At 36.9% G+C, this 27,777-nt stretch overlaps 1 pseudogene; it reads left to right on the top strand.

Annotated features, from left to right (window-relative positions):
• LOC118928670 (UDP-glucuronosyltransferase 2B31-like) lies at positions 1 to 22,704 on the top strand (annotated as a pseudogene).
• Positions 22,705 to 27,777: the final 5,073 nt, after the last annotated feature.

The raw sequence follows: 27,777 nt of genomic DNA, 5'->3' as shown, positions 1-27,777 counted from the left end.
ACGTTGTTCTCCACAAGGATGTCTATGAAATGGATTTCAGTTCCTCTGCAGCTATGGCTGGCTTGTTGCTTCAACTCTGGGAGCTGCGGAAAGGTGCTGGTGTGGCCCACAGAATACAGCCACTGGATCAACGTAAAGGCAATGCTGGATGAACTTGTCCACAGACGCCATGAAGTGGTTGTTCTGGCATCTTCAGCCTCCATTCTTGTTGATCCCACCAAATCATCTGCTATTAAATATGAGATTTACCCTACATCTTTAACCAAGGTTGATTTTGAGAATCTATTTTTGCAATTAATCACTAGATGGACATATGATCTTCCAAAACAGACATTTTGGACACATTTTTCACTAATGGAAGAACTCACAACAACATTTGGTAACTCAATTGAAAAGCTCTGTAGAGACGTAGTCTTGAACAAAAAACTTATGACAAAGCTGCAAGAATCAAGGTTTGATGTCGTTCTTGCAGATGCCATTGGACCCTGTGGTGAGCTACTGGCTCAGCTACTTAACACACCTTTAGTGTACACGCTCCGCTTCTCTCCTGGCTATGAATTTGAAAAGCAGAGTGGAGGACTTCCTTTACCTGCATCCTATGTACCTGTTGTTTTGTCAGAATTAAGTGATAAAATGACATTCATAGAGAGGGTAAAGAATATGATATATGTGCTTTATTTTGACTTTTGGTTCCAAACATTAAATAAGAAGAGGTGGAATCAGTTTTACAGCAAAACACTCGGTAAGTCATTTTTTTTTCAGTAGGTAATACGAAGTTTCAACTTTCCTAGGAACTTGAAAGGTAAGTCTGTATAAATACAAAGTCAGAAGAAATGTCTTTTATAATTAAAATGATATTTCAATCTTACAAATATTATGGGAAGGCTTTTATCATAGGGTCAGTATAGAGTCAGTATGAACTTTGTGGTCCATTATTAGCACAGGACATTCCAGGAAGTCAAAACGCACAAATCAAAGCACTGAGATCTTCTTGAAGCAATTACATATCCATTCTTTGTTTGTATTATCCTTTATTTTTTATTTTTTAAATTTATCTAGGTATTTGATCCTCCTTTTATTAAAAATGGGGTCAAACTTATTAGCCATTGTATACTTTATTTTTTAGAATAGTTTTGAGTTCATAGCAGTACTGAGTACATATTTCCCGTATACCTTCAGCTCCGACACATGCATAGACTCCCCCATTATCAACATCCCCCACCAGAGTTGTACTATTGTTATGACTGATGGATCTGCACTGACACATTAGCATCCAAAGTGCATAGTTTACATTAGAGCTCATTCTTGTTATTGTACATTCTATGGGTTTCCACAAATTTATAATGACATGTATCTACCACTATTATATCATACAGAGTAGTTTCACTGTCCTAAAAATCCTCTGTGCTGTGCCTATCTGACATATATATTTCACTGTGCATTTTTCCATCTTTAAGAAGACACTAGAAATTTCACTAACAATCTTAATCAAAGTACACATGTAGATTGAGGAGTTATATTTTGCTAGCAACACTATTGCAGAGCATTGAAAATATTCTTTCACATGTTCTTCCTAAATTTTTTATTTAAAGATTAAACTGTTTTGTGAAATTAACAGGATTCTTTCACAATGAAGAGATATAATAGCTCTATCCCAGACTCAGGAATCTGTAATTTGAGGTTTCTAATTATTATGCATTAATTCATAAATGCCTACAAATCATCTGTTTTATAGACCTAAAATCTTGTCAAAAGGTAGACATATACATTATTAGTCTATATATTTTGAGAACTGTTTCTCCATTAAATAAAAAATAATCCAAACTTAAGCTCTTATCTATTTCCATACTTCTTTCCAAAAATTTTTTTTGGAAATTTTATTTGCAAAATATTTTTTAAATGCACAAATATTATTAAGCTCCTAACATGAACCAGTGCAGTCATAGGTAAAAGGAACTGAGCCAGAGTTTTCTTGGAAAAAACTTCACACTTTTCTTGGAAAATCTAGGATCAAGAAAATAGCTTGCTAACCTGTAGAAACTAGGCTGAGTACTATAGGGAAATGTGTTTCCACAGGTGTGATGGAGTTAATTGACTGAGGAGATGAAATTGTTTAAATTTGCATGTGTTAGTTTTGTAGGTTATGGAGTAAACAAATGCTTGTTTAATTCTTTAGTGGCATAAAATTAATAACCATTTATGACTGTGAATGTACTGATGTGCTATCTGAGATGAAAGTGCCTTACACTTTGTCTTGTGTGTGTGTGTGTATATATAACATCATATATATAAAACACATAAATCTTACATATATTTCTATTCTATACATGTGTGTGTGATCAAGCCATAAGTTTTATTGGTCTTATTTTATTTATATGTTTTACTTTTTATATTGGAGTATGTATGATACAATGCACAAATCTTAGTATACAGCTTGATGAATTTTGACATGTGTATACACTCAGGTAACCATTGCCCAGACCAATATATCAAATATCCTCACTAATTTTCCCCCTTTAAGTATTTCACCCATACCCAACCCCACACACTCTCCCCTTTGGCATCCACCAGTCTGTTCTCTGTGCCTATGAGTCTATTTCTGTTCTGTTCATTAGTGCATTTGTTTTGTGTTTTATATTATACATCTAAGTGAAATCACGGGGTATCTGTCTTTGACTTATTTCACTTACCATAATACACTCTAGGTCCATCCATGTTGTTTCAAATGGCACAACATCATTTATTTTTTGTAGCTGAGTAATATTATACTGAGTATGTGTGCCACATCTTTTTTATCCATTCACCTATGATGGACATATAGGTTACATCCATTTTTTGAAATCAACATAGGAGTTCATATACTTTTTTAGGATTATGAATTTTGTTTTCTTCAGATAAATTCCCAGAAGTATAATTGCTTGGTATTTCTATTTTTAGTTTTTTGAGAAACTTCCATATCACTTTCTATAGTGGTTAGAGCACTTTGTAAACCCATCTGGAGTGAATGAGGATTCCCTTTAAACCACATCATTGAAAACACTCCTTATTTCTTGCCTGTTCATATTAATCATTCTTGAATGAGGTGATATATATCATTTTGGTTTGGATTTGCATTTCCCTGGTGATTAGTGATAAGCATTTTTTAATGTGTCTGTCAGCCATCTCTGTTTCTTGTTTGAGAAGATGGCTATTCAGGTCCTCTTGTCAATTTTTTAATGAGATTATTTGTTTCTTTGGTGTTTAGTTGTATTAGTTCTGTATATATTTTGGATATTAACCCCTTATTGGATATATCATGTGAAAATATATTCTCCCATACAGTAGGTTGCCCTTTCATTTTGTTGATGGTTTCCTTTGCTGTACAGGAACTATTTAGTTTGATGTAGTCCCACTTTTTTTTTTTTTGCTTTTGCTTTTGCTTTTGCTGGGGAGATGTAGCCAGAAAAACATTATTAGCACTGATGTTCAAGAATTTACTACCTATGTTTTCTTCTAGGACACTTATGGTTTCATGTCTTACATATGGTTCTTTATTCTATTTAGTGTTTATATTTTTGTATTACATAAAACTGTAATCCAGTTTCATGATTTTGCATGTAGCTGTCCAGTTTTCCCAACACTATCTATTGAAGAGACTGTCATTTCCCATTGTAATATTTTTTCCTCCTTTGTCATATATTAGTTGACCATATAGGTGTGGATTTAATTCTGAGCTCCTATTCTTTATTTATTTATTTATTTTAATTTTGGTATCATTAATCTACAAGTACATGAAGAACATTATGTTTAGTAGGCTCCCCCCTTCACCAAGTCCCCTCTACATACCCCTTCACAGTCACTGTCCATCAGCATAGTAAGATGCTGTAAAATCACTACTTGTCTGCTCTGTGTTGCACAGCCCTCCCCGTACCCACCCCCCACACTATACATGCTAATCGTAATGCGCCCTTTCTTTTTCCCCACCCATGTCCCTCCTTTCCCACCCATCCTCCCCAGTCCCTTTCCCTTTGGTAACTGGTCTAAGTATCTATTCTTGTGAGAGCAGAATATTATTTTGATTATTGGGGCTTTGAAGTAGAGTTTGAAAGAAGACCATATGATACCTGTGATTCTTTCTCAGTCTTTGCCTATTAGGGGTCTCTTGTGGTTCCATACAAATTATAGTATTTGCTCTAGTTCTGTGACAAATGCCATTGATATTTTATAGGAATTGCACAGAATCTGTAGATGGCTTAGGGAAGTATGGTTTTTTGTTTGTTTGTTTTGTAGGGATTGTTAGTTTTACTCATTTTACAGGTGTGGAAATGAAGATACAGAGAGGTTAAATACATTTCTCCAAGATTATATGGCTATCAGCAAAGCCACTAAATGAACTGGCTCCACAGCCCTTTTCTTTCTTACATATACATTTTTTTTTTATTAAGGTATTATTGATATACACTCTTGTGAAGGTTTCACATGAAAAACAATGTGGTTACAACATTCACCCATATTATCGAGACTCCCCCATTCCCCATTGCAGTCACTGTTCATCAGTGTAGTAAGATGCCACAGAGTCACTACTTGTCTTCTCTGTGCTACACTGTCTTCTCTGTGAACCCCAACACTATGTGTCAATCCCCTTCTCCCTACCTCCATACCTATGCTCCCAACCCTCCCCTTTCATAACCACTAGTCCCTTCTTGGGTTCTGTGAGTCTGCTGCAATTTTGTTCCTTCAGTTTTGCTTTGTTGTTATACTCCACAAATGAGGGCAGTCATTTGGTACTTGTCTTACTCTGCCTGGCTTATTTCACTGAGTGTAATACCCTCTAGCTCCATCCATATCGTTGCAAATGGTAAGATTTGTTTCTTTCTTATAGCTGAATAGTATTCCATTGTGTACATGTACCACATCTTCTTTGCCCATTCATCTTCCGATGGACAGTTAGGTTACTTCCATATCTTTGCTATTGTAAATAGTGCTGCAATAAACACAGGGGTGCATATGTCTTTTTGAACCTGAGAACTTGTTTTCTTTGTATGAATTCCTAGGAGTGGAATTTCTGGCTCAAATGGTATTTCTATTTTTAGTTTTTTTGAGGAACCTCCATATTGCTTTCCACAACGGTTGAACTAGTTTACTTTCCCCCAGTAGTGTAAGAAAGCTCCCCTTTCTCTGCATCCTCCACCAGCATTTGTTGTTAGTCTTTTCGATGCTGACCATCCTAACTGGTGTGAGGTGATATCTTATTGTAGTTTTGCTTTATATTGCCCTAATAGTTAGTGATGTGGAGCATCTTTTCATGTGCCTGTTGACCATCTGAATTTCTTCTTTGGAGAATTGTCTGTTCATATCCTCCATCCATTTTTCAATTGGGTTATTTGCATTTGGTTGTTGAGGCATATGAGTTCCTTTATATATTTTATATATTTTGGATGTCAACAACTTGTCAGATATGGCATTTACAAATATATTCTCTCATATCGTAAAGTGCCTTTTTGTTCTGCTGATGGTGTCCTTTACTGTACATAAGCTTTTTAGCTTGATGTAGTCCCATTTATTCATTTTTGCTTTTGTTTCCCTTGCTCGAGGAGATGCATTCAGGAAAAAGTGTTCAAGTTTCTATTCAGGAGATTTTTGCCTATGTTGTCTTCTAAGAGTTTTATGGTTTCATGACTTAAATTCAGGTCTTTGACCCATTTTGAGTTTACTTTTGTGTATGGGGTTAGACAATAATCCATTTTCATTCTCTCGCATTTAGCTCTCCAGTTTTGCCAACACCAGGTCTTGAAGATGCTGTCATTTCTCCATTGTATGTCTGTGGCTCCTTTATCTTATACTAATTGACCATATATGCTTGGGTTTATATCTGGGCTCTCTATTCTGTTTCATTGGTCTATGTTTCTGTTCTTTGGCCAGTACCAAATTTTCCTGATTACTGTGGCTTTGTAGTAGGGCTTGATGTTGGGGAACATAATCCCCCAGGTTTTTTCTTCCTTCTAAGGATTGCTTTGGCTATTTGGGATCTTTTGTGATTCCATATGAATTTTAGAACTATTTGCTCTAGTTCGTTGAAGAATGCTGTTGGTATTTTGATAGGGATTACATTGAATATGTAGATTGCTTTAGGCAGGAAGGCCATTTTGATGATATTAATTCTTCCTATCAATGAACACAAGATGTATTTCATTTATTGGTATCTCCTTTAATTTCTCTCATGAGTATCTTGTAGTTTTTAGGGTATAGGTCTTTCACTTCCTTGGTTAGGTTTATTCCTAGGCATTTTATTCCTTTTGATGCAATTGGAAACGAAATTGTTTTCCTGATTTCTCTTTCTGCTAATTCATCATTAGTGTATAGGAATGCAACATATTTCTGTGTATTAATTTTGTATCCTGCAACTTTGCTGAATTCAGATATTAGATCTAGTGGTTTTGGAGTGGATTATTTAGGGTTTTTAATGTACAATATCATGTCATCTGCAAATAGTGACAGTTTAACTTCTTTACCAATCTGGATGCCTTTTATTTCTTTCTGTTGTCTGGTTTCTGTGACTAGGACCTCCAGAACTATGTTGAATAAAAGTGGGCAGAGTTGGCATCCTTGTCTTGTTCTCAGTCTTAAAGGAAAAGCTTTCAGTTTCTCTCTGTTAAGTATGATGTTGGCTATTGGTTTGTGATACATGACCTTTATTATGTTGAGGTACTTGCTCTCTATACACATTTTGTTGAGAGTTTTTATCATGAATGGATGTTGAATTTTGTTGAATGTTTTATGGCACATATGGAGATGATAATGTGGTTTTTGTCCTTTTTGTTGATATGGTGGATGTTGTTGATGGGTTTTCTAATGTTGTACCATCCTTGCGTCCCTGGAATAAATCCTACTTGATCAATGTGTATGATGCTCTTGATGTATTTTTGAATTTGGTTTGCTAATATTCTGTTGAGTATCTTTGCATCTATGTTCATCAGGGATATTGGTCTCTAATTTTCTTTTATTGTGGTGTCTTTGCCCTGTTTTTATATTAGAGTGATGCTGGCCTCATAGAATGAATTTGGAAGTACTGCTTCCTCTTCTACTTTTTGGAAAACTGTAAGGAGATTACATATTATGTCTTTACTAAATGCTTGATAAAATTCTACAGTGAAGCTATCTGGTTTAGATGTTTTGTTCTTAGGTAATTTTTGAATACCGCTTCAATTTTGTTGCTGGTAATTGGTCTGTTCAGATTTTCTATTTCTTCCTTGGTCAGCCTTGGAACGTTATATTTTTCTACAAAGTTGTCCATTTCTTATAGGTTATCTAGTTTGTTACCATATAATTTTTCATAGTATTCCCTAATAACTCTTTGCATTTCTGTGGTCTCATAGTGATTATTCATTTCTCATTTCTAATTCTGGTTACGTGTGTAGACTCTCTTTTTTCCTTAATAATTCTGGCTAGGGCTTTGTCTATTTTGTTTACTTTCTCAGAGAAACAGCTCCAGCTTTCATTGATTCTTTCTATTGTTTTAATCTTCTTGATTTTATTTATTTCTGCTCTAATCTTTATTATGTCCTTCCTTCTACTGACTTTGGGCCTCATTTGTTCTTGTTTTTCTAGTTTCATTAATTGTGAGTTTAGACTGTTTGTTTGTGATTGGTCTTCTTTCCGGAGGTAGGCCTGTATTGCAATATACTTCCCTCTCAGCATGGCCTTTGCTGCTTCCCACAGATTTTGCCATGTTGTATTATTGTTGTCATTTTTCTCCATATATTGTTTGATCTCTGTTTTTATTTCATTATTGATCCTGTCATTATTTAGGAGCATGTTGTAAAGCCTCCATGTTTTTGTGGGCTTGTTAGTTTTCTTTGCGTAATTTATTTCTAGTTTTATACCTTTGTGGTCTGAGAAGCTGGTTGGCGTAATTTCAATCTTTTGAATTTACTGACCCTTTTTGTGGCCTAGTATATGATTTATTCTTTAAAATGTTCCATGTGCACTTGAGAAGAATGTGTATCCTGCTGCTTTTGGGTGTAGTGTTCTGTAGATGTCTGTTAAGTCCATCTGTTCTAATGTGTTGTTCAGTGCCTCTGACTCCTCATTTATTTTTTGTCTGGTTAATCTGTCCTTTGTAGGGATTGGAGTGTTGAAGTCTCCTAAAATGAATGCATTGCATTTTATTTCCACTATTCATTATGTTAGTATTTGTTTCACATATGTAGGTGCTCCTTTGTTGAGTGCATAGATATTTATAACGTTTATATCCTCTTGTTAGACTGACCCCTTTATAGTTATGTAATGTCCTTCTGTGTCTCTTGTGACTTTCTTTGTTTTGAAGTCTATATTGTCTGATACAAGTACTGAAACTCCTGCTTTTTTCTCCCTATTAGTTCCATGAAATATCTTTTTCCATCCCTTCACTTTCAGTCTGTGTATGTCTTTGGGTTTGAAGTGAATCTCTTGTAGGCAGCATAAAGACAGGTCTTGTTTTTTGATCCATTCATTAACTCTATGTGTTTTGATTGGTGCATTCAGTTTATTTACATTTAGGGTGATTATCGATAGGTATGTACTTATTGACATTGCAGGTTTTAGATTCATTATTACAAAAGGTTCAAGAGTAACTTCCTTACTATCTGAGAGTCTAACTTAACTCACTTAGTATGCTATTACAAACACTAAAGGCTCTTTTTTTTATTCCTCCTTTTTCTTCTTCCTCCATTCTTTACCTATTAGGCACATCTTACATATTAGAGTACATCTTATTCTGTACTCTTTATCTATCCCTTGACTGACTTTGGGGTTAGTTGATTTAATTTTGCATCTGTTTAGTAATTAATTGTTCTACTTTCTTTACTGTGGTTTTATTCCTCTGGTGACAGCTATTTAGCATTAGGAGCACTTCCATCTACACCAGTCCCTCCAAAATACACTGTAGAGATGGTTTGTGGGAGGTAAATTCTCTCAGCTTTGGCTTATCTGGTAAGTGTTTTATCCTTTCTTCTAATTTAAATGATAATCTTTCCAGGTAGAATATTCTTGGTTTGAGGCTCCTCTGCTTCATAGCATTAAATATATCATGCCACTCCCTCCTGGCCTGTAAGGTTTCTTCTGAGAAGCCTGATGATAGCCTGATGGGTTTCCCTTAGTTTGTGATCTTTTTTCTCTCTCTGGATGCTTTTAACAGTCTGTCCTTATCCTTGATGTTTGTCATGTCAGTTATTATATTTCTTGGTGTTGTCTTCCTTGGGTTCCTTTTTGGGGAGATCTGTGTACCTCCATTACCTGAGAGACTATCTCCTTTCCCAGATTAGGTAAAGTTTCAGCAATTACCTCCTCAAACACACTTTTATCCCTTTTTCTCTCTTTTCTTCTTCTGGTACACCTATATTATGAATATTGTTCCATTTGGATTGGTCACACAGTTCTCTCAATATTCTTTCATAACTAGAGATCCTTTTTTCTCCTTGTACCTTAGCTTCTTTGTATTCCTCTTCTCTAATTTCTATTCCATTTACTGTCTCCTCCACTAATCTAATCTCCTTTTTTTGATTATTCATTTGATTTTTATACTTGATTTATATGTGAATCCCACATTTCTCCCCCCCTTTTTTTTTAATGAAGTGTGGAAGTGGTAGGTAGATGCAAGATAAAGGTAGAAAACATAGTTTAGTGTTGTAAGAGGGCAAATGTAGATGATCAGGTGTGTGCCTGTAGACTATGTGTTAATCCAAGCTAGACAAGGGCAATAAAACATCCATGTATGCAGAAGATTTCTCTCAGAACAGGGGTGTGAAGTTCTAAGCCTCACCTCTGTTGATCCCCAATTTCTCACCTGATGGCCCCCCTGCAACTGTGCCTGTCTTAGGTTGTTCCTCCCTTGAGGAATCTTACCCGTCTCTGGCTAACCAGTCATCTTCCGGAGCCATACAGAGAAATGTAAAGTTGGTAAGTGAGAGAGAAGCCTTATTGTTTGAAAAGGTTAGCTTTTTACTTCTTTGCAGATTTATGCCCTGTGGCTTCTATGCCCAGCATTTGTCTTGAGGTATCTTTACCACTTGGAAGAATTATGATACTCGGTAATTTTCGATATGAGGCATGAATTCTAATAAAAGGGCTGTAATTAGGAAGGAAGATGAAAAGCTAATCTTCTTTTAAATCCTTCCATTATATGTTTAATTTCTGATACAGTGTTCCATAATGATTGAATCTCCATCCTGAATTCTTCCATGAGTTCTTGAATATTTTTCTGTACCTCAGTGGGCATATTTATGATTTTTATTTTGAAATCTCTTTCAGGAAGATTGATGAGTTCAGTTTCACTTGATCATTTTTCTGTTGTTTGTCGGATTTTGGTTTGAACCAGGTTCCTTTGACATTTCATATTTGTACGTGGTACCCTCTAGTTCCCAGAAGGTCTACTCTCCTGAGCTGCTCAGCCCTTGGAGTGATGTCAATGTCGGGGGATACAGGGGAGAAGCACTGCTGCCTAGGTGGAGGAAAGAGCTGTCTCCTGCTTCCCAGTTGCTATGCGTGTCTCCACTGTCTGAGCCAAGGGGCTGAGCACACAGGTGTAAGCCTCTATGCTTTACATTTGTAGCTGACATAGGTGGGACTTCTCTCAGGCTGATGTAATGCCAGGGTTGGGACTGATGATATGGGAGCTTCTGTGGTTTTGCCGGGAGGAAGCCACAGCAAACTGCGTATGCCAGTGTGTACCTTGGAGCTGTGTATCCAACCAGGGGATTGGAGTGCCTGAAGATCATGAAAGTTCCCAACCTGCTGGACAGAGTGCACCTGGACAATTTTGTCCCACTGTCCTTTCTCCTAAGCAGTAAGCTCTGTGTAATCCCTGCCTCTTTAGCAGCCCTCTCACTGTTAGGAAGTCTCTCAGAATGACCATCTTTCTTTTGTCCCAGAGCAGCTGGATGTGGATCCCTGTTTTCCACAAGTAGCTAGAGTCTCAGTCTCTCCAGGTATTCTGCCTGTCTTAGCTTTCCAACCCTAGTAATATCCAGAGCAACATGCAATGTAGATCCATGCTCCCAGAGAAGATATCAAGGGCTGGGTGTTCAGCAGTCCTAGACCTTCCCTCCCCACTCCGTTTCTCTCCCTCCCACTGGTGAGCTGGGGTGGGGTATGGGGTTGTGTCCTGCCGCATCATGGCTTTGGTATGTTACCCTGTTCAGTGAGGCCTGTTCTATCCCCCAGGTGTATGCAGACTGACCCAGCCTTCTTTCTTGTTGCTCTTTCAGGATTAGTTGTATTAAGTATATTTTCATTTCGTATGTGGTTTTTTGGAGGAGGCCTCTGTCTCACTTCTCAGACCATCATCTTTTGAAGCTATGGTTATTTTAACCATAATAATTCTTCCTACCCATGAGCATGGAATAACTTTCCATTTATTTGTGCCTTCAATTTATTTAATCAGTGTCATAGTTTTCAGAGTACAGGCTTGCACCTCCTGGATTAAATTTACTTTAATCAAGGTATTTTATTATTTTTTGATGTAATTGAAAATGGGTCTGATTTCTCAACTTATTCCTTCAATTAGTTCATTATTTGTGTGTAGAAACACAAAAGATTTTGTATATTCATTTTGTGTTCTGAGATTTTTCTGAATACATTTATTAATTCTAGTACTTTTCGGTGGAGTCTTTAGGGTTTTCAATATATAGCATGTCTTCTGCAAATAATGACAATTGTACTTTTTCTATACCAGTATGTATGCCCTTTATTTCTTTTTCTTATCTGATTACTGTGGATAAAACCTCCAGGGCAATGTTAAATAAAAGTGCTGAGCATGGGCATACTTGTCTTGGTCCTGATCTTGGAAGAAAAGATTTCAGCTACTTGCCATTAAGTATTATGTTAGCTGAAACCACAGATATTTTTAAACATTTTTCCAAACGTTTTTTGGTAACTTCCCTAGTTTATCCATATTACACTCTCTCATTTCCTTTTCATTTTGTTTGCTTTATCCTTTCAGGAAGACCAACTACACTTTCTGAGTTAATGGGGAAAGCTGATATGTGGCTCATTCGAACCTATTGGGACTTTGAATATCCTCACCCAGTCTTACCCAATTTTCAGTATGTTGGAGGCCTCCACTGCAAACCAGCTAAACCTCTGCCTAAGGTACCTGATTCCTTTTTTTGTTGTTGTTGTTGTATTTGCTTTGAGACATTTATTTCACCGGTATTCTGGCTTAAAATAAAGACCACTCCTCACCAATATGAAGGTGTTTCTCAACAATATTTGCAGGCAAACCTAACATTTATTTTCTCTCATTCTAGTATTTAAACAATTCATCATTTGTGACCCCAGAGTCTGACATCTTACAGCATTAAAGGCATTGCTTAGCATATTGAAGCAGGTATTTTCTACTATATACCATGTCTGGACAAATATCTCTGTAAAGATTTATTCCTTGGGGTATGTGGTTTTCATCATCACAGCTGACAGATAAAATGAATACAAAGAAAATGTAACATCATGTATAATAAGGAGCATTAATTCTGAATATTACATAAACACCAAATAATTTCTACCCCTCATATCTGAAAACCACCATAGTATAAAATTGCACAATATTCTGTTAGCATATAGGATGATACATAGGGAGGAAAGCAGTAATCTAATATTTTGAATTGATATATCTTTAAAACATAATTTTTAAAAAAGCATCCTTTATTAAATTATTTTATAATTTAATAAATTTAATTATATTTATTATATACCTAGAGTCTCTGTCTCTTCAGGCATTCTGCCTGTCTTAGCTTTCCAATCCCACTAATATACAGAGCAACATGCAATGTAGATCCATGCTCCCAGAGCAGATCTCCAGGGCTGGATGTTCAGCAGTCCTAGACCTTTCCCCCATTTCTCTAGGCAAGAGAAAATGAAGATCTTATTCAATGGCTAATCCAATATTGATTTTGACATGAAGTGTTTAGTTATATGTGGTAGTTTACACAATGCCTAAAGCCTGAAGTAAAATTAGCAAAATTTCTATTCAATCTAACCCTATTGGTTTCTTTTTCAGCATTATTGAAGTATAATTTACATATAAAATTATAAGATATGTAAAGTGTACATCCTGATGATTTAATATACATGTGCATTGTAAAGTGATTCCCCTCATGTAGCTAATTAACATATCTATCACCTGATCCATTTATCATTTTTATGGGTGTTAGAAGATATAAGTTCTACTGCAAGCAATTTTCAATTATACCATAAAGTGATATCAAACTATCATCACTAGGTTATACATTATATCCTTAGACCTTATTCACATTGTAGAGGAAAGTTTATGATCCATTAATCTCTTCCTATTTCCTCTACACCCAGTTCCAAACAATCACTTTTATTCTCTCTTTTTCTATGAGTCGTTTTTTTGTAAAGATGGCATATATAAGAAATAGTAAGCAATATTAGCTGTTGTGTGGCATATTTAACTTAGCATAATGCCTTCAAGGTCCATCCATGTTGTTATCAATGCCATGATTTCTTTCTTCCTAAAGGCTGAATAATATTACTGTGTGTGTGTGTGTGTGTGTGTGTGCACGTGTGAATCACATCACATATTCTTAATCCATTAATCCATTTACATATATTTAGTTTGTTATTAGCTATCCATTGGCTGTCTTGATAAAGTTTCAATAAACATGGGAGTTCATGTATCACTTTTATATCCTGTTTTCATTCTCTTTGGATACCCAGAACTGGGATTACTGGATAATATGATAGTTTCCATTTCAATTTTTGAGGAGTCTCTATGTTGTTTTCCATATCTGCTGCACCAGTTTGCATTTCCACCAATAGTGCACTGGGATTTCCTTTTCTGTACATCCTCACCAAATTTGTTATCTCCTCTCTTTCTGATGATAGGCATTCTAACAAGTGTGAAGTGATAAGTCTGGTTTTTATTTTCATTTCCCTGCTGATGATTAGATAACGTTGCATCCCATTTCATGTAGTTGCTATCCATTGTATGCCCTCTTTGGAAAATGTTTATTCAGTTCCTCTGCCTATTTTTACAAGTGGATCATTTGGTGTCATTCCTATGAATTCTGTGAGTTTTATACATATTTTGAGTATTAACTCTCTATCAAATATATGATTTCCAAATATTTTTTCCTTCTGTAGGTTGTCTTTTAATTTTGTTCAGAATTTCAGTTGCTGTGCAGAAGGTTTTAGCTTGAGATAGTCCCACCTGTTAATTTAGCTTTCACTGCCTGTGGTTATCCAAAAATTAATCACCAATTCCAATATTAATGATATTTTACTTTCTGATAGTTCATTGTTAATGTATAAATATTCAATAGAATTTTTATATTGATTTTTTTATCCTGGAACTTTACTGAATTTGTTTTAATTAATTCTAATAGATTTTGGTGGAGTCTTTAGGGTTTTCTATATATATAATATCATGTTGTTTGTTAACAGACACCATTTTGCTTGTTCCTTTTCTCTATATTTCCTTTTCTCTAAATCCTCACCCAAATTTGTTTCCAATTTGGGTGACTTTTATTTCTTTTTCTTGCCTAATTGCTCTGACTTGGGCTCCCAGTTGTAATGTTGAATAAAAGTGGTAATAGTGGCATCCTTCCCTTGTTTCTGATCTTATAAGAATAGCTTTCAGCTTCTTAACATTGATTGTGGTGTTGGGTGTTGGCTTGTCATATACGGACTTTATTATAACGAGTTAGGTTTCCTCTAAACCCAGGTTGTTCAGAGTTTTCATACTGAATGGGTGTTGAATATTTTTCAAATGCTATTTGGTATCTATTGAGACAATCATGTGTTTTTATCCTTGATTCTATTAACGTAGTATATCACACTTGTTGATATATTTACCCTGAACCATTCCTTGCATCCGTGGAATAAATCCCACTTAGTCAGGATGCATAATCCTTTTACCACCTCTTGTATTTTTTAGAAAAGCTTTTGAAAGGATTGGTACTGATTCTTGTTTAAATATTTGGTAGAATTCACCCATGATGCTATCTGGCTCTGGCCTTTTCTTTGTTGGAAGATTTTTTTATTACTGATTCAGTCGTGAGACTCAGTCACATGACTAGTCTATTCCCATTTTCTATTTCTCTATGATTCAGTCTTTGTAGGTCATATGTTTCTAAGAATTTATCCATTTCACTAATGTGTCAAATTTGTTGGTATATAACTGCTCTCATATGGCTATAATTCATTGTATTTGTATGGTATCAGTTGTGATATCTTACCTCTAATTTCAAATTTGATTTATTTCATTCCTGTCTCTTTATTTCCTAGTACATCTAGGTAAAGGTTTGTCTATTTTGTTTGTTTTCAAAATAAGAGCACTTAGTTCCAACAATATTTTCTATTGAATTTTCAGTCTCTCTGTCATTTGTGATATTTGTTATTTCCTTCCTTCTAACTTCCAGCTTAGTCTGCTCTTTTCATAGTTCCTTGAATGCAAAGTTAGGTTATTTATTTGAGATCTTTCCTTTTTCTTATTGTAAGTGTTTATCACTGTGAACATTCCTCTTAGAATTGTCTTTGCAGCCTCCCATAAATTTTGCTATGTTGTATTTTCATTTTCATTTGACCTATGATATTTCTTTATTTCCCTTTGATTTATTTTTTTACCAATTGGTTGTTCAGTAGTATGTTGTTTGGTCTCCACATATTTGCAATTTTTCAGTTTTGTTATTATAATTTATTTCTAGTTTTACTTTATTGCAATCAGAAAAGATACTTGGTATGATTCCAATATTCTTAAATTTATTAAGACTTATGAACTAACTTATGGTCTATCCTTGAGAATGTTCCATGTGTACTTGAGGAGAATGGGTATTCTGATTTGGTTAGACAGGATTTTCTGTAAATATCTATGAAGTAGTTCTTCTCTAATGTAGCTAAAGACTAATGCTTCCATGTTGATTTTCTGTCTGGATGATCTATCCTTTGTTTAAAGTGAGTATTGAGTTCTTAATATGATTGTATTGCTATCTCTCTCTCTTCAGGTCTGTTACTATTCGCTTTCTATTTAGGTGCCCCTGTGTGAGGTGTGTAAACATTTGCAAGTGTAATACCTCTTGTTAGATTGACCCTTATATATATCATTATATATGTGAATATCTTTGCCCTTTGTGGCCATTCTCACACTAAAGAATATTTTGCTGATACAAGTATAGTTACTTCTGGTTTCTTTTCATTTCCATTTTAATGAAATACATTTTCCCATTCCTTCACTTTCAGTCTGTTTGTGTCCTTAGCGCTAAAATGAGTCTCTTCAAAGCAGCACATAGTTGGGTCCATTTTTTTTTTTTAGTCATTCAGTCATTCTGTGTATTTTAATTAGATGGTTTAGTCCATTTACATTTAAAGAAATTAATGACAAATAAATTTTTCCAGTCTTCTGCTATTTTGCAATTTCTTTCCTCCTTCTATTGCTCTCTTCCTTTGTGATTTGATGATTTTCCTAGGGGTATACATAAGTTCCTTTCTCTTTGTCTTTTGCGTATCTACTATAGTTTCTTGCTCTGTAATTGCCACGAGGCTTACATGAAACATCTTGTATTTATAGTAATCTATTTTAAGCTGACAATGACTAATATTGAAAGCATACTAAAACTCTGCATTTTACTCTCCTCCACACACATTTTATGTTTTTGGTGTTAAAATTCATATTATTTTGTTCTTGTATCCATTAATAATTTATTGTAATTATATTTATTTTTAATATTTTTCTTTTAACTTTCATTGTAGAGTTATAAGTGAACCCACAACCATTACATTAGAGTATTCTGAATTTGACTACATATTTACCTTTACCAGTAAGGTTCACAGTTTCATAATTTTTCCTCTTACTAACAAATATCCTTTCATTTCAGCTTGAAGAACTACTTTTAACATTTCTTGTGAGACTGTGCTGATGAACTTCTTCAGCTTTTGCTTATCTGGCAACCTCTTTCTTTCTCATTCAATTATGAAAGAACTTTTCTGGGCAGAGCATTCTTCATTAGCAATTTTTTTCTTCTAGTATGTCGAACCTATCATGCCAGTCTCATTTAGGATGAAAAGTTTCTGATGAAAAATCTTCTGATAGTTTTATGGTGGTTCCCTTGTATATACCAAGTTGTTTTTCTTTCCTGTTTTCAAAATTTTCTCCTTATCTTAAACGTTTGACAGAAATGTCCTGTATGACACCTCAACCATTACAATAGCTACAATTTATTTCATGTGTGAGTTCCAACTGAAATGTGCATGGCAGGTGTGAACGTATTAGAGAGGGTGTTTATGACTGACAATAACTCTGGCATTAACATTGTGATCACAAAAATTATATATTTAAGAGGTGCAGTGTGAAGCACTGTGCAGGGAATAGCACATTCTAGTGGGACATCAATTTTTCAGTATGATTTCACCAGAAAAGACATCATATATAGCAAAGGTAGAAATATGGTCACTCAAATATGTAGCTACACACACACACACACACACACACACACACACACACACATAAATATGTAATGGTATTATAAATGAGAATTTTAGGCTATTTTGTGGAAATATAGTGGACGAACTATAAAAGACTTCTTATTACTAGTAATTATTAACCTGCAGTAATTAAAGGATTCAGGGGGAAAGTTTGGGAAATTCTAGTGAAGCATAATGTTAGAATTATACAACTGAAAGAAAACTATATTGTTATTCCAATCATAATGCTTAGTGCTTATAGTCAGGGAAATAAAATACTAATGGATAAACTAAAATAATTAACCAGAAAGCCAGTTTGGAATAAACAAGATCCTGCTGTGTGGTTTCTTTCCAGAGTCTATATTAGTAATTAATAATATTATAAATGAAGAAACTTGGTATAATACTAAAAGCATTACCTTCTCAATACTGTGTACTAGTTCTAATTCATTTCTTATTTACATAAGCACACATACCCTTGCAAAAATATATATAATAAAGAAAATCAACCTCATATTACATATGTCTTTCCAAAAAAATTGAAGGGTTAGTTCTGTTTAAAAAAAAAAAGGTACTGGAAACAGAAGTAAGGTTCCTCAAAAAATTAAAACTTGTATAGTCCAACACATCAATAATCTGGTGTATATCTGAAAGAATTAAAATCAGGATCTCAATCAGGTACTTGCACACCCATTTTATAGCAGCACTATTCACAGGAGCCAAAAAGTAGAAGCAACCCAAGTGTCTACTGACAGATGAAGCAGTAAGAACAGTATGGTATTTACACACAATGGGATTTCACTCAACGGTAAAATAGAAGGAAATTCCATGATTTGACATGGAAGAGCTTGAAGACATCATGCTGAGGGAAATGGGCCACTCAAAGAAAGACAAATCTGCATGATTCTACCTACATGAGGTAACCACACTGCTCAAATTCATAAAAACAGAGATTAGAATGATGGTTTCCAGGGATGGTGTAGGGGAAAATGGAAAATTTTTATGTAATAACATAGAGTCCTAGTTTTGCAAGATGAAAAGTTCTGGACATTGGTGGCTCAAGAATGTCAGTGCAATACTACTGAACCATATACTTCAGAATACTTAACGTGGTAAGTATTATGTCATGTGTATTTTACAAGAATTAAAAATAAAGGGCACTACTCTAATAATTCCTGATTATACTTGATTTCTCCCTTTAGTTTTTTGTAGCAATCCTTTCAATAGTGTTTGCTATGATGTTGCTTTTTTGTGATGGAACACATGTTTTCTACACAGGAAATGGAACAGTTTGTCCAGAGCTCTGGAGAAAATGGTATTGTGGTGTTTACTCTGGGGTCAATGGTCAGCAACATGTCAGAAGAGTGAGCCAATGTGATTGCGTCAGCCCTTGCCCAGATTCCACAAAAGGTTAGATAAAGGGTCTTAATAGTGTGCAACTACCTAATGAGTCTGTTCAAGTCTGTAAAGGTCTGTTTACAGAAACTTCCTGCGTGACACCTAACCATTTTGATAGCTCCAATATATCTCAGGTATGACTTCAAACTGATACATTCATGGCAGGTGATAAAGTAGTCCCGAGGGTGTTTTTGACAATAACTTTGACATTAACATTGTGTTCACTAAAAATATATATTTCAGAGTTGCCATGGGAAGTTTTGCTACTATAATGGTATTGTAGGCAGGTACAGATACCACCGAATTCTATCCTATCGCTTGCCTCATTCCCTTGCAGGATTGCTGAGGGTTGTGTGCACACTACAGATGTACCCAGAAAGGTGTTAAATCTTAGCAGTGACATTAAGCACAAAATGATAAAGTCTGAAAGGCGTCATGTAGTTTAGGTTTGCCAGGTCATCCCCACCACTTATTTCCCCTAATTTTGGAATAGGCCTGTTCAGTGTGCTTTTCAGGGTCCTATTCAGTAAAGGATGGCCAGGGCCCACCAAGCTGCATTAGGTAACCATCCAGGCACAATGATTTAGGAAAGGAAAACTGACATGCCCTGATGGACTGGGCCCTATACAGAGTGAAAGGAGAAAAACGAGAAGGAGGGAAGTAGGTCCACCCTCAAGGTGACCCCATGCTTAATAACATGTGGCCCTGGAAAGGACCCTGCTTTAACCTATCAGAGTAACATCTCCATTCGAGGAAGAAGAGAATATATGAAGGAGCCAACCAGAAGCAAGCTTAACGTGGGAAAGTTTCAGATGTCCCCTCTCCGTAAAACACAGTAGTATATGGTTTCTGATGTATAGACTATGCCTGCTCTATTGGGGTATTTGTGAACTACTTTGTATTTTCCTAACTAAAATAGCTTTTCCTTATCACTTACACAATGTTCGGCTGATAATATGACAGATATGTATTATCACTGTAAATTATAATTCGGTGTATGAGGATCACTGTGGAACTCCAAAATCAGAATCTGTTTTGGCACAGGGCATGGAAATTGCCTGGCTGTAGGTCCCATATTCATCAGTGTTGTCCATGCTTTGTACTACATCACTGAGGTGTGAACAGTCAGTTGAATGAACTTTAGCATTATCACAACTTTTGATTTTTTTGCAACAGCTATACTGTTGTTTATGAAGTACTGACAGGCTCCTCTCTCTATATTTGAAGAGTTTCCGCACATACAAATAATAGTGATACACTGGATTTGTGTAAATAATTACCTCTTTAAATTTTTCTTGCAAGTAGTGCCTAACAATTAGTAATCTAGAAGAAGCTAGATGCACTTCCTAAGTAGAAATTATTTATATACGTAAATTATTAATAAACAGAATTATTTATTTCTACCAAGTATTAGATCGCATAGATTAGACTCCCTGTAATTCAAAAAATGTAAAACTAATAAAATAACTTATGGATCAAGCAGATATAAGTAATTCTCTTCAATATGTAACACTTAAAAAGTGGTTAGTGTTACATTGGAAGATAAAAGCAATTACAATAAAAAGATAAAACAAAGTAAATGTGTATATCTTAGTAATTTCCTACTTTTCTGCACTAGAATTATAATGACTGCCTAAAAACATCTTAAATACTTCATCATTGATAATCTCAGTTCCTAATCTCTATGCGTGAAACGTCATGATTGCATTTATAACCTGACTGAATATTAAATAAATATACAATATGTGGGTATTCCTATTATATCAGGGTTTTATATTCTCATTTTTAACATCTCTTCTCCTTATCACTTTTGGGTCTCTGGAACGGGTTTAACTAAATTATCTCTTACTTTCTTTAGAATTCCCTCATGCTGTAACTGCAGAGTGCCTCATAGAATATAGTGATTTTCTTTACCCTAACAGGTTCTATGGAGATTTGATGGGAAAACACCAGATACCTTAGGGCAGAATACTCGGCTATATAAGTGGATCCCCCAGAATGACCTACTCGGTAAGAATTGAAAAAAACACTGAAATGAGAGTAACTCCAGCTGGTGATAACAGTTCACTAGGGAACAAATTTACTGAGCATTAATTATTAAAAAACTCAAAAACAAAACTTAACTTCCTTATATTAATTTTGCAGTCCTGTGGGAAAAGGATAAGCTATAACAGTTGTCATTTTATTATCTAGTCTCATTAATTATACTGTCTCCTTATGGTCATAACCACACTGCCTTTATTTCAGGTGTAATTATTTCTCTTGGAGAATTTTTCAATAGTTACTTGGATCTTTGCTCTGACTCCTAGTTCTCCCACTTTGTGTCTATCCTTTCCCCTTCTATGTGGGAATTTAGGGCCATCTGTGATCTAGAACACACTGCCTCTTTCAGCCCCTTCTATTTTCCAAGTCTCATTTTATTTCTAAGATTCATAATTGATGATGTGCTGAAATTCACCTAATCCTAGGTCATCCAAAGACCAAGGCCTTCATAACTCATGGTGGAACCAACGGCATCTACGAGGCAATCTACCACGGGATCCCGATGGTGGGCATTCCTTTGTTTGCAGATCAACCTGATAACATCGCTCACTTGGAGGTCAAGGGAGCAGCTGTCAGGCTGGATTTGGGGACACTGTCTAGTACAGATTTGCTCAGTGCATTGAAGAGAGTCATTAATGACCCTCTGTGAGTATCCCAATTTATGAAGACCCAATTTGGAAGTGTACTGCTTCTTCTGAAACTTTATAACACTTTTTAAAAATCATTTATAGGGTATATTTTGGGAACCTTTCATAGGAATGATATGCTTGGGCAAGTGAACTTCTTTTCCATGTTGCTATCTTTGTATTTCCCCTGCAGATATAAAGAGAATGCTATGAAATTATCAAGAATTCATCATGACCAGCCAATGAAACCTCTCGACCGAGCAGTCTTCTGGATCGAGTTTGTCATGCGCCACAAAGGAGCCAAGCACCTGCGGCCAGCCTCCCACGACCTTACCTGGTTCCAGTACCACTCCCTGGATGTGATTGGGTTCCTGCTGGCCTGTGTGGCCACTCCTCTATTTGCCATCACAAAATGTTGTCTGTTTTGTAGCCGGAAGTTTGCTAAAACAGGAATGAAAGATAAAAGGGAGTAGTTGTTTCAGAGGTCTGAAGCTGGGAGGACTCACAGATGGGCCCCCTCCAGTTTATTCCAGCGAGAAGCTGTGACATAAGTTTTCCTTCCCCTGTGAAAAAATGACTTTTCTCAACTAAGATTCTCAGATCAAATCTGTTTTCAGGGAATTTACTATACCTGTTTAAGAGTTAGAAATATATCATGCCAAGAGAGAAAAACCACCATAAAATCAAATAAAACTGTTTTTCTAATTTAAAAGCTATACCAACAAAATTGAGCTTAAGTGTTTTTCCAACTATGCACATGGACAGAAAAGCCTTAAATAGGCTACTCATAATGTCAGTATTATTGTACAAAAACTCAGAATATTTTAATATCCTTTTGTTGCAGAATTTTATAGTTTTATGTTTTGCTAAGGAAACTGTTCAATAATTGGATTTCAGTAATTGATCAGTTTTACTGTGCATCTAGCCTCAGCATCACTCATTAACTAGAAACGTGGCAAGCTGTATGCCTTCATCTAGGTTAAAGCACTTCCCAGTGGAAGGTTTGTGAAATTAGAAGTAGAAGAGCCGTTCCCTGCTTCCTGTTATAAAATGAGCTATGTGAAAGTCTTTGATTTCATGACCTAATTCTCCTTTCCCCATGATCTTTAAAAATACTCACTTGGTTGCTTTCATTCTCACATTTAGCCTTAGATAATGGATGAAAGTCTCAAAAGTAGATTAATAAACCTGCACATTAAAGGGACTTTATGAATTTTCATTCTTTCCAAATGTACGTGATCTTATATATGACTGCTTCTTTTAAAACAAGATGCATAATCACTACTTACAGATATGGTATAAAATTCAGGGTGTTTGTTGAAGTTTGAAATAATGAGTGTAATTCTATTTAACCAAACTCAGGGGAGCCTGTCTCATGCTTTTGTCTCCTCTCAGGAGCCCAAGGCCCCATTCCTCCCACAGCTCTTATATGTGAACATTAAGTCCTTTGTCATGACAAATATAATCATCACTTTATTTAAGCCTATGCACATTATAACTGACAAAATCAGTAACAATAAGAAGAATACAAAAATCATGTTAATTTTATGGTATATTGGTTGATCAAAGGAATCTAAAGGCCCTCCTAAAAACCACACATGAGGGACCCACTTTATGATCAAAGTGTTCCCGGTCAGGAGAAGCACACCTCCCTGCTGGTCAAGAAGACAGAGTCCAAGTCTTACAACAAACATTCTCTAGCCTAAGGCATGAATTTATTTCTTTTTAATGTAAAACTTGGATTTTTATGGATCATAGGAGAAATTTACCACAGTATTTTCCATAAAAATCCTCAATAATTGACCATAGGACTAATAGAGTGCCATAATAGATAATATTGTTTAATCATGCATATACACTTAAATAATTTTCCTCAAATTGGTCGTACAGCACATGTAACAGGACAGCAATTGTGATTCATTGTATAGTGAGAACTGTTTCAAGTCTCATGACCAGCTGAGAAAAGGTACCCCAACCAACCTCTCTGGTCCAGATATGCCCTCGCTCCCTCTTGTAATCACATACTGATATGGAGATGGACTACTTCTCTCCACCCCTTGGAAACACCTATTGATGTGGAGATCCACTAAGGCCAGGCAAAGGATTTTGGGAATGCTGCAATTTTACCCACAACCCACCTTCTGGAAATCTTGCCTCACAGTTCACTCACTGCCCAGCTTCTACAATGGCCCCTGTCAAGAAAACTGGAGCTCTGTAACCAGACTAGTAACATACAAAGAAAACAGCAATAAAATCATGATAATCCTCAAGCCAGATTATTCAGGTCAGTTAAAAGTCCTATGCAGACTAAGTGCATAGCTTGCTCATTCCACAGGCACCAGTAGCTGAACGGGTAGGGAGTTCAGAGCAATCATCATGTGGCAGCTAAAGCAAGGGGGTGGGTCCAGGCTACTGGGACTGCAGATGAAAATAAACGTAACAGTGATAAGATATATTTTTTTCCTCAAGCAAGGAAAACAATAGCAAAAATGAACTCATGGGACTACATCAAACTAAAAATGTTCTGTATGGCTAAGGACACCATAAACAGAACAAAAAGGCATCCTACAGTATGGGAGAATATATTTGTATATGACATATCCAACAAGGGGTTAACATCCGAAATATATAAAGAACTCACATGCCTCAACACCCAAAAAGCAAATAACTCAATCAACAAATGGGCAGAGGATATGAAGAGACAGTTCTCCAAAGAAGAAATTCAGGTGGCCAACAGACACACAAAAAGATTCTCCACATCACTAATCATCAGGGAAATGCAAATTAAAACCACAGTGAGATATCACCTCACACCACTAAGGTGGCCAGCATCAAAAAAGACTAAGAACATCAAATGCTGGCTAGGATGCAGAGAAAGGGGAACCCTCCTATACTGTTGGTGGGAATGTAAACTATTTCAACCATTGTGGAAAGCAATATGGAGGTTCTTCATAAAAGTAAAAATAGAAATACCATATGTCCTGGAAAACCCACGCTTTGGAATTTACCCAAAGAACACAAGTTCTCAGATTCAAAAAGGCATATACACCCCTATGTTTATCGCAGCACTTTTTACAGTAGTCAAGATACGGAAGTAACCTAAGAGTCCATCAGTAGATGAATGGATAAAGAAGAGGTGGTACATACATACAATGGAATACTATCCAGCCATAAGAAAGAAACAAATCCTACCATTAGCAACAACATGGATGGAGCTGGAGGGCATTATGTTCAGTGAAATAAGCTAGGTGGAGAAAGCAAATGCCAAATGATTTCCCTCATTTGTGGAGTATAACAATGAATCAAAACTGAAGGAACAAAATAGCAGCAGACTCAGATACTACAAGAAAGAATTAGTGGTTACCAAAGTGGAGGGGGTATGAGTGGGCGGGTGGGGAGGGAGGGAGAAGGGGACTGAGGGGTATTATGTTTAGTACACATGGTATAGGAGATCACAGGGAAAACAGTGTAGCACAGAGAAGGCAAACAGTGAATCTGTGGCATCTTACTACACTGATGGACAGTGATTGCATTGGGGTATGGGTGGGGACTTGATAATATGAGTAAATGTAGTAACCACATTGCTTTTTCATGTGAAACCTTCATAACAGTGTATATGAATAATACCTTAATAAAAACTTAAAACAAAGATACATGTTTTAAAACACCGGTTTAAGCCAGTCTTGTCCATCAGGTAGAATGCATGCAGGAGAGTGGTCCTGTGATAGAACTGTGGCAGGAATGGGATCTCATCCTGGTCTAGTGTAACAGACTTTCACTCCTCTTCCTGTGGGAATTATAGATGAGTCAATATATAGGGCAATGGGAAGTATATGCAATGGCCATAAAGATAAACCAAAACTTTCCCATAAGATGCTCTTACCTCCCCGACATTTTGGGTACACTACTGTGAACTTTTGGGGCCACTCTGCTGTTACTCCAGGAACACCCAGTAGGACAGCTTCCAGGCCTTTTCCCCAAGGTGCCAGAAGGGTCAGCCAGCACTGGTCCATGTGTCAAAATGTGCAGGCCCATGTCCACTGAACAGAGTCTCTAGGGTTTAACACAGTTGGGGCTGGCAGCAGGATGTTGCTCTCCTGGCCACATCCTGGCTTCAGTAACTGCTCTTTGGTTTGCAATTACTACTGTATGGGTGAGGCAGCAATGTGTGTTAACATGTCCACAGGGCTTAAGGTTTCTTTTAGGTGCTTCTCATTTAAACACCATAGACTGTCCATAAGCAAATTGACCAGCTGCATAGACTTGGTGTCTGATTTCAGACCAGATTTCAACAAACCATTGTACCACTCTATCATGCCTCACTGGTAGGGCTATATGGTATATGAAACTTCTACTTTATTCCTAATTGCTGCACCCATTCTTGTAATGCATATCAAATAACATGGGTGCCTTGATCGCTCTCAATCACCTCCAGCCGGCCATAGGCTTCAAAGAGGTGCTCTAGGCCCTTGTGGTCATTTGCTGACCAGCATAACATGCAGAAAAAGCAACCAACAGTCCAGTAGCTGTGTCCTCACAAGTCACAGCATACCGATATCCTTCTTATAAGGACAGAGGCCCAATATAGTCTATCTGCCACCTGACAAGGAGCATCAGCTCTTTGACTATTGTCCCATGTTGCTGTGGGACTCAGTGTAAGTCCCTCTTAGAGCACACAAGGCATTCCTCCTGGGCTATACTGACTTCCTCAAAGGTCACAAGCAAGCCCCACTAATTGACTACAGCCCACATTGTCTTTTGACCCACTTGCAACAAATGCTTATGTTGCCATTGAGCTACATCAGAGACAAGCCTTCCTTCTAGCCAATGCACCTGGGTCAATGTGTCTGCTTCATCATTCCCTGGGCATACCAAAGGCAAATGGCCAGTCATATGATACATAGTAACAGCCTTAGTCTGACGAGAAGTCCATAGGTTATGCCACAACTTTTGCCCCCAAAGGGGGCAAGTTGACCAACCATCCAGTTGGCATGGTACCATGTCTGTAACCACAGGGATAAGCCCTGATAGATGGCCCAGCTGTCAGTGCAGACAACTATAGGGGTGTGCTCCTGGGTGATGATGAGCTATACGGCCCACAACTGAGTCTGCTAAAGTATGAGTAGTCTTACTAATGGGCTGTGCTATGTGGGATGCAAAGAACAGTCACTAGGGACCCAAAGAGAGATGGAGGAGGCATACGGAGCTCATGACTTCTTGTTCCTATGGAGAACAACTCCTCATCAGGGCCCTGGGTGTCCATATTATAACTGATATTTTTCTGCCCAGCTCCTGTAACACCTACTGGAGCTCTACATACATTTTCCAGCTAATTAGTAAATATGGTAAATCACCCTGATTAGGCCATTCTGCCCTGATGGCTGCTGTCAGCCAATCCAGAAGTGCCTGATTCCCTGAGGCGTGATGGGCACTTTACAACTGCACTCAGAGGGAAGGATGATTTGTCAGGGAAGTCAATCTACCCATTTCAGAACCCAACATAACAATGTGTTTAACCCCCATAACCCAGAGATGCAAAATCCATGTAGACAAAGATTCCAGTGGCTTCTGACAATACCAGATGCTCATGTCTTATGCGCTTGTGGGCATTGGGTTTAGCATGGAGTGCTCCACTACCTGGGGAGGTGGCTGCTACTCCCCCTAAGGAGTCTGCAGTTGTTGTGTTTTTATTTTTTTAATTACAGTCAGGTGGGCTTTTAATTTGGGAGAGGCTAGTGCCTTGGGTGCTGGCCTCAGCAACAGCTCTGCCCTTAGCCACCCCCCCCATCCTCTCCTGACATCTCCTCTACTATCTCTGGGCCTGAAGGCACCACTCCTTCCTACCTCTCCCTCACCCACGTCCTCCTGCAAAACAGTTTCTGCTCCCTCACTGCTAAGATATCTTCCAGGAGTGTAACCTGTCTTCTCAATAATTGTGTCTCTTTCTTAAGGGCAACCCATAGCCCTTAGCAACTCCAAGCAATGCCGAAGTATGTCTCTCTCCTCAATAACCCTTTTTGCTATCTTGAGAAACAAATATCCCACAATCCCATCTGCCCCATGGCCACTCAAGGCCTCTAAGCAGTCCTGTATCTCACAGAGAGTTAATTCCACAGCTTCCAATGTCTCTACACTTCCCCAATTCTGGGGAAGGCCCCACCCCTCTAGGAGGAGCTGTACCCTAGACCAATTTCCCTCTAGGAGCTCCTGATTGAATGCCCCCACATATAGGGTGCTCCCGGGTGAAGCAGCACCCTCCACCTCTGCAGCCACTGGG

Source organism: Manis pentadactyla, chromosome 5 (assembly GCF_030020395.1).
Source record: "Manis pentadactyla isolate mManPen7 chromosome 5, mManPen7.hap1, whole genome shotgun sequence".
NCBI lineage: Eukaryota > Metazoa > Chordata > Mammalia > Pholidota > Manidae > Manis > Manis pentadactyla.
Note: the sequence above shows the minus strand (reverse complement) of the source record. Positions and strands in the feature narration are given on the sequence as shown.